Below are 14,183 nucleotides of genomic sequence, written 5' to 3'. Positions count from 1 at the left end.
GCCATGTTAGTTTCATTTGACAGTGGCACACAGCAGTATGAGGGCTTTACTGATGAAGAATTAGCCGTGGACCTTGTGTATGGGTTTATTGACTGGAATAAAAAATCGGCACAGCTACTTATCCTGAGCTATTCCCGTAGCGAAGGCAACCACGTCACAGTAAATTCGCACTTGTTCATAGGCGCCGAAGAGAAACTGGTTTCTTCCGTCTTAGAATGGAAGGTACTGGCTGTGTGAGGTGCGCCAGAACACCCGATCTTTATAAGGTGTCAATCGTGCAACCTGTAGTCGGTGCGGTTTGCGTGCTCTGAACGTAGACCAAACAGCTGTCTTGAGAATCTTATACCAACCTCAGCTCCACTCGCACCATAACAGAAGGTGCAATCATTGCAGTCAGCCTACTTTCGATGTTGAATAAAGTCTACAAATGGATCTTTGCAGCAAGGGGCAGAAAATCACAGTTATTTCGCTTTCGTGTAGTTTACAAACGAGGCTATGTTTGCAAGGGAGGGCACGTTCAACAACATATGGATGTGATGACGTAAATCGGCTCATACTGGTGTGCCGATCAACAGAAGTTCGCTGTAAATGAATGAGGTCGTACTGTCGACGGTTGCTTGACTGGAAGTGACGTACTTCCCGATAAACTGATTAGCCTTGTGTACAAAAATGTTCCTTCAACATATCTTCCCACAGTCCCTAGAAGATATTTTGAGAATACGTCAGTTTATGTAGCTTCAACGTGACGATGCGCCGGCACAGTTGTAATCCATGTTAAGAACAACACTGCTGAAGTCGCAATACGCCTGCCCCACTGAGACTGCCGGCCGCTGTGGCCGAGCGGTTCTAGGCGCTTCAGTCTGGAACTGCGCGACCGCTACGGTCGCAGATTCGAATCCTGCCTCGGGCATGGATGTGTGTGATGTCGTTAGGTTAGTTAGGTTTAAGTAGTTCTAAGTTCTAGGGGACTGATGACTTCAGATGTTAAGTCCCATAAGTGCTCAGAGCCATTTGAGCCACTGAGACGGAAGCAGTTATTCCGCACCATTACCTTATCACGAGGGCATAATAGTTTTGTTGTCTCAATGACATAAATAGTCATTCTCTTTTATTTCATATTATTTAGTTAACCTCTGGTAAAAGGAGGAACATCACTGTGCATTTACTCACATTCTATCCTTATCCCTCTAATTCGCTATGTATCATTAACTGTCCGGCCCGATAGCTGAGTGCTCATCGTGACGGATTGCCGTCCTAGGGACCCGGATTCGATTCCCGGTTAGGTCGGGGATTTTCTCCGCTCAGGGAACTGGGTGTTGTGTTGCCTTTATCATCATTTCATCCCCATCCGGCGCGCAAGTCGCCCAATGTGGCGTCGAATGTAATAAGACCTGCACCAAAGCGGCCGGACCTGTCCCCTAAGGGGCCTTCCGGCCAATGACTCCAAATGTTCATTTCGATTTTTTTATCATTAAATGCTGAATTCGGTTTTTCTTAGTCGTGGTTTCCCCTATACTGCTTAAGGCAAACGCCTGGATGGTTCCTTTGGAAGGGCACGGCCGTTTCCCTTCTATACTCTTTCCTAACGCGAGCTTGTGCTCCGCCTCTGATGACTTCTTTGTCGACGGGACGTTAAACACTAATTTCTTTTGAACAGTTCTGTATTTGTTACGTACTGCACTTTACACTAAGAGAGCAGATCAAGCACACTGAGATAAAAGAGTACGTGTTTCGTCTGAAACTTGTTGCATGACTCTGAATTTTGTACTGTACATTTTTGTGTTTTGGTACTCCGTGTTTTATACTATTGCCAGTTTCTTCACGCAAACAAAGGAAGTTGTGATAACAAATCGATTTAATCATAATTAAATTATTACTTTATAACGAGTCACCACAGACCATTGATCTCCAAAATTTTATATTACATAATAGGAAATTCTGTGTCCATAATAAAGCTCCAGTTCCAAAATCTGTAGAAACACTGCTAAGAATGACGTCAAATTTCAACAACATATTTTTGACACAGGGAGAAACGGCATGGAACAAAAATAAATTAACGAAAAGCGCTTTAACCTAAATAGGGTCGGCTACAAATGGCAGAAGAATCGCAATACGACAGTTATGGTTTGAGTTGCACATCACAGCATCCGTACCGTTCAAAGTGTATGACTGCACAAGTATGGCCGACAACAGTCAACTGTTAGTTAGGTAAATCCATTCCATCAAGGCAAGATCTTACCACACACCGGATGGGATAACCTGTTTTTATTTGCCCTTAGTCCAAAAACCGTATAAAAAGCAAAATGATGTTTATTTTTAATTTTCCAGGGAACAAAACCCGCATAAAAAGCAACATGACATCTGATTTTGGTTGTCCTGGGGCCAAAACAGCATAAAAAGCAAAATGACATCGGTTTCTAGTCGCGGTGAGACTGGCGCAAGATTTGTTCGATATGCTGTCCACGTTTTCTGCCACAAAGTTTAAATCGAGAAACAGCGTCATCCACAACAGATGGGAGTGTACTGAGGGTCACGTTCAGAATGTGTTGCGCAGTGTGTGCTTTAAATTCAGTTACTCTCGTAACTGGAGCGCTAAACACAACACCTTTCAGATAACCCCACAGCCAGAAGTCACGCAGATTAAGGTCAGATGATCTAGATGGCCAGGCTGTAGGGAAGTGGGAGCTGATAGTTTTAGTATTTCCGAAATTCCTCTGCTGTAGCCACTCGATGGCTGCGCAATGTGCGGAAAAGCGCCATCTCGTAGAAAAATGATCCTACACGTGTATCTACGCCGCTGAAGTGCTAAAGACTCTCTTGCCATTTACTTGTGACGGTACACGTAACAGGACCCGCAGGACTCATATCCCTGAAAAATTTGGTTGCACGGTAAACGGTGCCGTCAACCAATTCCATACAGTGGTACCAGTTGACGTGCATGCCGATTTCCGGTTGCCCATGTTCTACTGTTTTGCGTATTGACATGTTCTTGAACACCGAAAAGGGCTTCGCCTTACATAGGATGTTCCATGGTCATTCATTGTCCACTTCCATGCGAGCAAGGAATTGCAGAGCGAACGTTTATCTTGCTGGCAGGTCAGCAGGAAGAAACTCCTGGACATGGGTGATCTTGTATGGATCGCAATGCACCCTGTTTCTTAGGATTTTATGCACCGTGCTCGCAGGTGTGTCGAATGTTCGGGTAATTCACCGTGCACTGCATGTCTACACACCACCGCTCGACCTCTCCTGAAATCCGAAATCCTGTGGCCTCATCTTCGACAGACGTCGGATCAACCGCTTTGCTCGCTCAGCCCCATTGCACTTCAAAAGAACCTGTATTTTCGAATTTTCTAATCATTTTCTCCAGACCGTCAATAAAAACCGCACCAATGCCTTCGCTGAGTGTGCGGAACTTCTGCAGCGCTACAGGCGTAAAGCCATATTTCTTCTAAAAGAGCTCTCCCACAAGTGCGTTCAGTCACGGAGTCAATCATGTTTGGCATCTCGGGTGTAAACTGGGGAACATTCCTGTGCATATTCTGACGCTTACAGTGCCATCTATTGGTCAAATTTTCGTCACTTTTGTGTTTGTTCCGTGATGTTTTTCCCTGCGTCAATAATAAGCTGCTCAAATTTGACGTAATTAAGAGCAGTGATTCTCTTTCTACAGCAGTTTTGAAACTGGAACTGTAATGATGGACAACCTGTAGTTTTTTCATATATTTTTTCTTACACTTCACCTATGCGACGATAAATTTGTAATATACTTTTAAAGGTTCGGAGTGAATCTCGCTCTTTGTTGTTAAGTACACTGCTAACTTTCTTAGATTCAAAGCAATGTTAGACGGTAAAGGAAACAAGCTAACTTTATATAGGATAGTTCATATTTCGTAGCCAGAAACAGAATTCCGCATATCAGACTGAAAGCTGTTTACCACGGATGCCTGCCCAGCCACAACGAGGCACTGGAAATGGCTCTCCTGTTCCACGTGGCAAGGTTACGGGCAGTAAACAAGTGCCTTGTAAATTGCCAGAGTACTCCATTACAGTAAATTATGGCAATGAAAAAAAAACGTAAGAAAGAGGCTCATATACAAGAATACGGCAGCTGTAGCTCGAGTTTCTCCGCTATCGCCTAGCCGATTCACGCTCTGTGAAGTCAGAGCGGATTGCGGCTTTGAGTAACGCACGCAATGCCAATTCACGTGTCATCGTTGGGCGGATTGAGCACCATTAGCGCTTTGCAGTAGAAGATAGTCTTATAAACCGACACTCTACTTTTGAAAAAACGACGTGCTTCATAGAATGCTGAAGTTTTTGACGAGAGAATCAGGGCTATACATTCAGCAGGTACGGGGTGGATGAGAAAACTATCTCTCTTAGCAGATTTTCAGACCACAGACCACAGATCGTACAGTAATAAGAGAGAGAGAGAGAGAGATGTTTCTACGGAAATTTCCAGATGCAATGAGTGAGCTCTGCACCATAATGCCGCATAAAAAATTTGAAATGAAGTGGATGTCACGTAGTTTCAGTACACATTTGAAACAATGAGGCTAATCGGGGGACTTAGTAGCAAGATTTAACATATGTGCAGATGTAACCTTGCGCAGAAGAGGTTTGCTATCTTCAATCAAGACTGTACAAAGATGATATACCAGGGGAGGGACCAGATGTGGATTGACACATCCAAATAAACTTCTTCTCGTCAATTAACTGAACTGGTAGCCAACACTGACATGTAATTGAGGAATATATTCCTAGATATTTTATGTGGAACCCAGTACTGTCTCTAAGACACTCGAAAAGACCGAGAGAAAAGAAATTTGGAAGCATTTGATTTGTGATGCCTGGTCCCGGCGGAGGTTCGAGTCCTCCCTCGGGCATGGATGTGTGTGTTTGTCCTTATGATGCTTAAGGTTAAGTAGTGTGTAAGATTAGAGACTGATGACCTTAGCAGTTTAAGTCCCATAAGATTTCATACTCATTTTTTTGTGATGCCTGGCGAAACGTGGCTCGCGAGTCATTCCTTTCCAGCGAGTGCTTCCCCCTCCAATTCGACTGGTCCTGTGACGTCACGGCCACGCCACAACCACCCACCCAATCACAGGGACGGCTGTCAGGCATAGTGGATAGAAAATTCTACCTCTTCCCTGTGCGTCAACCTCAGAAAACAAAAACTTTAATTTTTTTCAATTATTTGTCTCAGACTGTTGCTCTTGCTTTACTGAGATTTCCAAGTACTATTTAGGGTAGATTTATTTAACTTGATCTTGACAAGTTCTGCTATATCGGTTTTAATTTCCGTTTTACAGAAACAAAGTTGATGTCCGAACAATTCAATGATCAATGCAAGAAAAATACTTTGAAAAATATGTGCTGACCTTAAAAAAGATTTTACTTTAAGGGCGAAGTCTACGAGTTTGGGAACCTAGCTTGTGGCGTGACTTCTGTAAAACCTCTTTCTGTTCTGAATAGCATGAACGGATCATTTTGTAAAATGCACTCTCTTCCTTATTGAGGATCATTTATAACGCTTCCAAGATCTACTTTCACTGGATTATTATAGAAAATGATGTCCGACTCAAAGGATTCAAAATCTTTAAAGCATCAGCAATGGAAGTAAATCTCGAAAATTTTGCTCAACGTATTCTTGTTTCACGTCACAGCAGCTTGAGAAATGACACAAATTTTCCTTGTTTAGCTGCAACTTGGGCAGTGCATGTTTACACTGAAATCCATTAACATCCGTGAACATATGAGAAATAGTGCATCCCTTTCCTTGCAAATGATTTGTAAAATCTATGGTAAAAGCTCATTCTGTTGAAAAGTGAATCCTTCATCTTATTTTCAAATTCCGTAGGATCTCATGTTACTTCTTGAGTCTTGAAAAGATCTTTTTCTAAATAAAACAAAAACCGAGCTAAAAATTTCCGTGCAAGCAACCAACGAATTTCGGAATGAAGGAATTTTCAAATTCCGTAGGATCTCATGTTACTTCTTGAGTCTTGAAAAGATCTTATTCTAAATAAAACGAAAACCGAGCTAAAAATTTCCGTGCAAGCAACCAACGAATTTCGGAATGAAGAAGCATGTCTTCATATTCTCCGTCAACGTCCTATAAGAATTTTTTAAATTTCCGATGAGGCAGTGGTCGATTTCCTCTGCATATTAAATCCGTAATTTCGTTACATCCTTCATTACGGACAGCATTCTGACATTTTATCCTCGTAGTGTTCCCTGATGTAAATGCAACAAGAAGTTAAATAATTTATTGTTTTTTCATGACTGGCCAACGAAATAATTTTCGCTACCAACCACACCTGGTGCATTGTCCGTACACACCGTCCATTTTTTTTTTTTTTTTTTTTTGTACACGCAAAATACCCAAACCAATTGTTCCGATCAAAGGACCTAAAGCGAGTAAAACTGCAGTACAGAAAAGTCATCGATTAGTAGGCGAATAAAGATTAGTACCTGACAAAGATCTTTTCGATCAGTACTCTCGTCCGTACACAAACAATAATACTGTCAGTTCACGAAGTACCAATATCAAGTGCCTATTGGGCCTACTAAAAGCAAAAAGCTTTATGTTAGCAAATAGTTGCACTTTCCATTCATATGCTCCAGTTTCTCAAGCATGAGATCGAAAAGTAGTAGTAGTACGAAAGTTTTATATAAATTTGAAATCTTCATATTCTTCCATATAATTTGTGTGATGTCCCGTTCCTTCTCCTATCTCGTTCTAAAAAACAATCTCTTCATCACTAATTCTGCAACTATTCCTACCATTGACAACACTTATTCCCCAGTTTAACTGCACCAGCCCTGCTAGAATTACTTGTTTAATTATCCCGCGTTTGTTCTCCGGTTAGGCTTTATTACGTGTTCGTATAACGCGTTCATCTTGTGATTCGATCAACTTAGAATTTGTCCAAAAATTAAAAAAAAAAAAAAAACAGGGATGCTTTTGAGAATCAGGTGAACAATCGATAGACCAACGTGCTCTTGATGCCAGGCACTTCGTGAAACAAGTAGGGTTTATTTCAAAACAAGACCCACTAAATTTTTTAACTGAAATCTCTGCATTCCTCTCACGTCTTACTTTGGAAGATAAACTCCTGGGGAAAGAACGAAAGCCGACGCCAAGTCTGCCTATTAAAAAATCTTATGGAATATTTGTAAGACGTTTCCAAACACAGTGCTACAATTCAGAGCGGTGGTTAAGTGGCAGCGATCTAAGGAACAAGCCTTTTTGCTTTTACTGTGTACTATTTGGAATGAGTAATAGTTTTGAATGGCGTAACTGAGGAGTAGGTGAAGCAAGTGTTAAAAATTTCCTTTCGATAGCTAAAAATCGTGAATGTTCCATTTCACGCTGTCAAACATAATCAGCTAGGCACAGTAAGAATTGACCATTCTCTTTCACAATCAACACGCCTGCAAGCTTTGTAACACAACGAAAAGGTTGATCAAAACAGAAATGTAATGAAGAGACTCATTTCGACAATCTGCTTTTTAACACTACAAGAATTAGCTTTCGAAGTCATGACGAATCTGAAGTATCAGTAAATAAAGGAAATTATTTAGAACTTCTGGGTTTCTTGGCAGTACGAAACCAGTACATGAAATATCATTTAGCATCCGATGGAGTATTTAAGGGCACTTTCTCTGACACCGAGAACGATTTAATAGCTTGTATTATGGATGTTGTTCAAGAAAAAGTTCAAGTGAAGTTAAAAATAGTCCTTTTATATCAGAACAAGCCGACGAAACAACGGATGCCTCAACTAGAAGTCTAACGAGTGTAATTTTTCGTCTTGCAAATGACGAATCAGGAGAAATACAAGAGAGATTCATAGGGTTTTATGACGTATCTAAGGACCGGAGTGCACAAGGTATAGCCACTGTTTTGATGCAAGTGCTATGCAGTTGGAATATTGATTAAAACAAATCAGTGTCGCAAACGTACGACGGCTTCAGTGCCAGGGCACGGAAAAATTATGGTGTGCAGTCTATTGTGGAACAAGCGCATCCTCATGTTCTCTCTATCCACTGCTACGCATATCAATTGAACCTAGCCCTCCTCTATGCTTGTAAAAATATTATGCAACTAAAAGTTTTTGTGGCAAATCTGTCAGGGTTTCACGCACTTTTTAGCCGTCCCAGTAAAGGAAGTGAACTTCTGAGGGAAAGGGATTTAAACTGTCAGGTCCTTGTGAAACAAGATGGAGTTTTCATTTACGCGCTGTACAAATCATTATTCTTCATTATACAGAACCTAACGATGTGATAAACCATACAGGGTGGAACGATAATTCCTCACATCAAGCATTTGGGCTACGTAACATACGAAAGACCATACTTTTCTTTTTCTACTGCAACTGTACAATTCCATTTTCCAGCATACAAGCGTTTGACATCTTGCGAAGTAAAACTGTAGACATAAGACGCAGTAAGCTTGAAACTGAAAACTACATTAAGGCTGGGGAATGACTAAGCTGTGAGGAAATTATTCTGAAATGCATAATGGAATCTAAGAGCCAAATAAACTCAGCAGGAGTATCTGAAATTAATTTTAACGAAACAGAAGTAATTGTCCAGAAGCTAGGAAGACTAGTATTCGAATTAATTGACACAGTAGCAGTAAATATCGAAACTAGTTTCCAGGACTTCCATGAAACAGATTTTACAGATTTGTAAATGAGAAAAAGTTCTCAGGTTATAGCAGGACGAACAGTTTCTCTATATGTGACGTTGAAAAACTCATTAAAATATATCCTTTATTGACAATGAAAAAGTGTAAACAGAAGTTAACGTTTATTTACAGCAGTGAGGATATACGTCTAGAGCCTCAGGACCTCCTTAGATCCATTATAAATAATGGTTTAAAAACGTGTTATCTGAATGTGTAAAGTTACTATCGTTAGTTCTTGTCACTTCAGCAACCACTGGATCTTGCAAGAGGAGCATGAGTTCATTGAAACGCGTTAGGGCCTATCTTCGCAACACAATAAGAAATAACAGACTGTCAAACTTGGCGATTTTGGCTGTAGAGAAGGGAACTGTGAAATCCTCAACCAATCAGCAGGATCTCACATCTCGTGTCATTGATATTTACGCCCAGAAAAAGGACATAGAATAGAACACATTTTTAAAAATATGTAACGATGCATTACTATGTGTTTTTTTAAATATGTAACTATTTAATATATTTATGAATTATCACAGTTTCTTTGCAGTTTCAATCGAAGTAGAAATGTGTAACTAAGTTCCTGTGGCAGTATTTCTGTTTTATAAGATTTGTTTTAAGATTTTTTCTTTTTTCTAAATTCGTAATTCTCAGCCTACTCTACAAAAAACGCCACGCTTTGCCACTGCTGATGCACCTGATAACATATGAGATTAAGAAAACCTGAATTTGTGGAAAACGCTTAGCTGAAGGAGAGAGTAATTAGAGAGACGTACTCTAATAGTCGACTGTGAGACGATCAGCACATGGAAAACCCATACGGGCAGTATGGAAGAGAGTATATAAACCAGCCGGCCGCGGTGGCCGAGCGGTTCTAGGCGCTTCGGTCCGGAACCGCGTGACTTCTGCGGTCGCAGGTTCGAATCCTGCCGCGGGCATGGGTGTGTGTGATGTCTGTAGGTCAGTTAGGTTTAAGTAGTTCTAAGTTCTAGGGGACTCATGACCTCAGATGTTAAGTCCCATAGTGCTCAGAGCCATTTGAACCTATATAAACCAGGATACAAGACAGTTTGTTGTAGTAGATACACAGGAATGAAAAGAATATTGCTGGATGTAGTGATGTGGAGTAAGTTAGGACGCCGGCTGGTGTGGTCGAGCGGTTCTAGGCGCTTCAGTCTGGAACCGCGTGATCGCTGCGGCCGCAGGTTTGAATCCTGCCTCGAGCATGGATGTGTGTGATGTCCTTAGGTTAGTTAGGTTTAAATAGTTCTAAGTTCTAGGGGACTGATGACCTCAAATGTTAAGTCCCATAGAACTCAGAGCCATCCGAACCATTTTTAAGTTAGGACATCAGTTAAAACTCTGGCATCCAACCGATATGAATTCGAATGGAGCATTAGATTCAAACAGACAGCGCTTGGTGAAGGGCACGTCTGTGATTTCAGGCTTATTTTGTATTATTATATAGTAATATTCGATTAAGAAAAGAACCAAGAAAGAGAATGCCGTTCCAGGTTTTAACGGTGGCTTGTCTTCTCTAACATTTGATTACTTCGACCAGCACTCTCCTGTACGCCTAAGAGAGCTATGCCCTAGGAAAGTTATCCTGTTCCTACGTTTTGTTATTTAGAGAATTGTTTCTTTTATTTCCAACCGAGTAGTCCCTTCCACACCTAAGCTATACATGAAGGGCTAAGAGATTAAAAACCCTTATCATTCCTCTGCAAATTCTATTGGGGATAGGTTATGACCCAGTACCTCATTTGTGGCGGTATACTTGGCGCGGCGCTCTAGCCCGGCGCTCGTTAGTGAACAATAATAACACGCGGCTGCAGCTATTAAGGCGTGCTGCAGAATTTTAATAGTGCTGCCGTTATTGCAGACGGCTCTTGGCATTACGGTTGTAGTTCCTCTGCTCTGCGTCACGCCATTTCAAAGGGCTGAAGATATGGAGTGTTGTTTACTGATGCAAAAAGAGTAATTTCTTTTGTTGACTCTTGCTGTAATAATACGGATTGGGTAATTACCGTTATTCTTGATTACACCTACTACCACTATAAAGACAAAGATACGATCTTCTTCTCACTACGACACGTGTAAGCAATTACGTCCTTTACGTTGGAAGAAAGCATTATGGAATTCGACATATCTTTGTAGCCACCTTTAATACGTCTAGTGCGGCGGTGCTAATTTTGTTCTTAGGGTGCAGGGGTAAAGACTCAGATAGATCATTTATCAAATTAGCTTTGGAAACTGCCGTTTAATCTAAACCTTAGACAGCAACTGTGACCACAACCAGTACAGCCTTCGCAGATATTACTAGCTGAGTACTCGGCATACTTATTTCAATCTTCTATTAGTCCAACACTTCGTTACCCTATCTTTTTCTATTTCCTCCGTCCCCTCTCTCTATAAATCTCTTCCTCCCCCCTCTCTCTGTCCATCTTCTTCTCTTACTCCTGCTGTTTATCTCCTTCTCTTTCCTTTATCTGTCCAACTCCTCCTCTTCACCCTCTCTATCCTCTCCTCCCTCTCTCTCTCTCTGTCTACCTCTTCTCCCCCTTCTCTACATCCTCCTCTGTCCATCTTCTCCTCTCTTTGTCCATTTCGACCTCTCCCTGTGTCTGTCCACCTCCTCCTCCTCCTCCACATCTGTATCTAGCTTCTCCTTCTCTCTCTCTCTTTCTGTCCGTCTGCCCCTCCCCCTTCTTTTTCCACGTTATCACGCTCACCCCAGTAGAAGACTGGTAGTTCTCATCCCCACAGTATTTCTTTCAGATTGTAACTAATATGTATGTCACATCTGGATGAAATCGTTCCATGAGTTTAGGATGAGCTTTTCACCCGTGGCTTGGCGCACGTAAGCACATATCAAATACGTTTCACATACACTAAAGAGCCAAAACATTATGAGCACCTGTTTAATAGAGTGCTATTCTACTTTTCAAACACAGTACAAAAGAGGTTCTGCTTGGAATGGCTTCTACAAGTCCTTGACAGGATTCCAGAAGCATGTGGCACCCGGTGTCTACGTGCAGGTCAAGAAATTCCCGCAAATTACGGGATGTTGGTTTACTGGTATGCAGGTGGCACCCGGTATGTACCAGCGCGTAGAGATCAGGCACATTTGCTGAACAATACTCAGTGTGAGTACTATAATGCCCCTCCAACCACTGTAGTACGATTCTGATCCTGCAACACGAAAAGTTATCCTGGTGGAGGATGTCATCGCTTTAGGGGTGACTCCAAAGCATGAACCGACGCCGATGCAGGTGGTCCGTAATAATGTTCTCGTAGCTCACCGCTGACGTGATACAACCAAAGATCTCATGGAAGCCCAACTCATTATACCCCATGGCATAATCCTGCCCTCACTGGCCTGCATCTGTGGCATGGTGCAAGTTTCGTGCAACCATTCGCCTGGATGAGGGCATGTGAGGATCCAGTCATCGACCTGGTGTAACAATAAATGCGACACATCGACAGACGACACGTTTCTACTGAACTAAAGTGAAAACACAGGGATGCTGTGCCCACTGCAGTCTGAACTGACAATTTCTTTGGGTCAACACAGGAACACTTAGGTGTCGTGTGATGTAGAGTTCCATGTTCAACAATGACTTTAGAACGGTGTGCTCCGAAACACTTGAGCCTGCACTGACGACACAGTACAGTCAGATCTGCCACAGACCGCTGCCTATCCTGGATCACACAACGGGGGATCCTCAGTCCGCTACGTTTTGTGATGAGTCGTGGTCGTCCAGTACCATACGGCCTAATCGTTGTTTCACAATCCTTCATCCACTTCCCGTAGGTGCAGACGACAACAGTACGCCTAGACGCGACCAAATTCGCCATTTTAGAGATTCTCGATTCCAGCCTCAGCACCACAACCAATGTGCCCTTTGTCAAAACCACTTATATCAGTGGATTTCCGCATTTCTAGGAGGTACTCAACCTCGCGGCGGGCACTGGTCATAATGTTTAGACTCGTCAGTGTGCACTTAACGTATTCACTCGTATTTGTACATACACTCCTGGAAATGGAAAAAAGAACACATTGACACCGGTGTGTCAGCCCCACCATACTTGCTCCGGACACTGCGAGAGGGCTGTACAAGCAATGATCACACGCACGGCACAGCAGACACACCAGGAACCGCGGTGTTGGCCGTCGAATGGCGCTAGCTGCGCAGCATTTGTGCACCGCCGCCGTCAGTGTCAGCCAGTTTGCCGTGGCATACGGAGCTCCATCGCAGTCTTTAACACTGGTAGCATGCCGCGACAGCGTGGACGTGAACCGTATGTGCAGTTGACGGACTTTGAGCGAGGGCGTATAGTGGGCATGCGGGAGGCCGGGTGGACGTACCGCCGAATTGCTCAACACGTGGGGCGTGAGGTCTCCACAGTACATCGATGTTGTCGCCAGTGGTCGGCGGAAGGTGCACGTGCCCATCGACCTGGGACCGGACCGCAGCGACGCACGGATGCACGCCAAGACCGTAGGATCCTACGCAGTGCCGTAGGGGACCGCACCGCCACTTCCCAGCAAATTAGGGACACTGTTGCTCCTGGGGTATCGGCGAGGACCATTCGCAACCGTCTCCATGAAGCTGGGCTACGGTCCCGCACACCGTTAGGCCGTCTTCCGCTTACGCCCCAACATCGTGCAGCCCGCCTCCAGTGGTGTCGCGACAGGCGTGAATGGAGGGACGAATGGAGACGTGTCGTCTTCAGCGATGAGAGTCGCTTCTGCCTTGGTGCCAATAATGGTCGTATACGTGTTTGGCCCCGTGCAGGTGAGCGCCACAATCAGGACTGCATACGACCGAGGCACACAGGGCCAACACCTGGCATCATGGTGTGGGGAGCGATCTCCGACACTGGCCGTACACCACTGGTGATCGTCGAGGGGACACTGAATAGTGCACGGTACATCCAAACCGTCATCGAACCCATCGTTCTACCATTCCTAGACCGGCAAGGGAACTTGCTGTTCCAACAGGACAATGCACGTCCGCATGTATCCCGTGCCACCCAACGTGCTCTAGAAGGTGTAAGTCAACTACCCTGGCCAGCAAGATCACCGGATCTGTCCCCCATTGAGCATGTTTGGGACTGGATGAAGCGTCGTCTCACGCGGTCTGCACGTCCAGCACGAACGCTGGTCCAACTGAGGCGCCAGGTGGAAATGGCATGGCAAGCCGTTCCACAGTACTACATCCAGCATCTCTACGATCGTCTCCATGGGAGAATAGCAGCCTGCATTGCTGCGAAAGGTGGATATACACTGTACTAGTGCCGACATTGTGCATGCTCTGTTGCCTGTGTCTATGTGCCTGTGGTTCTGTCAGTGTGATCATGTGATGTATCTGACCCCAGGAATGTGTCAATAAAGTTTCCCCTTCCTGGGACAATGAATTCACGGTGTTCTTATTTCAATTTCCAGGAGTGTATATTTAACCTGTATGTCTAGCGAATTTCGCCT

This window comes from Schistocerca cancellata, chromosome 1 (genome assembly GCF_023864275.1).
Source record: "Schistocerca cancellata isolate TAMUIC-IGC-003103 chromosome 1, iqSchCanc2.1, whole genome shotgun sequence".
Lineage (NCBI taxonomy): Eukaryota > Metazoa > Arthropoda > Insecta > Orthoptera > Acrididae > Schistocerca > Schistocerca cancellata.
The sequence above is the reverse complement of the archived record's forward strand: the minus strand, read 5'-3'. Positions refer to the sequence as shown.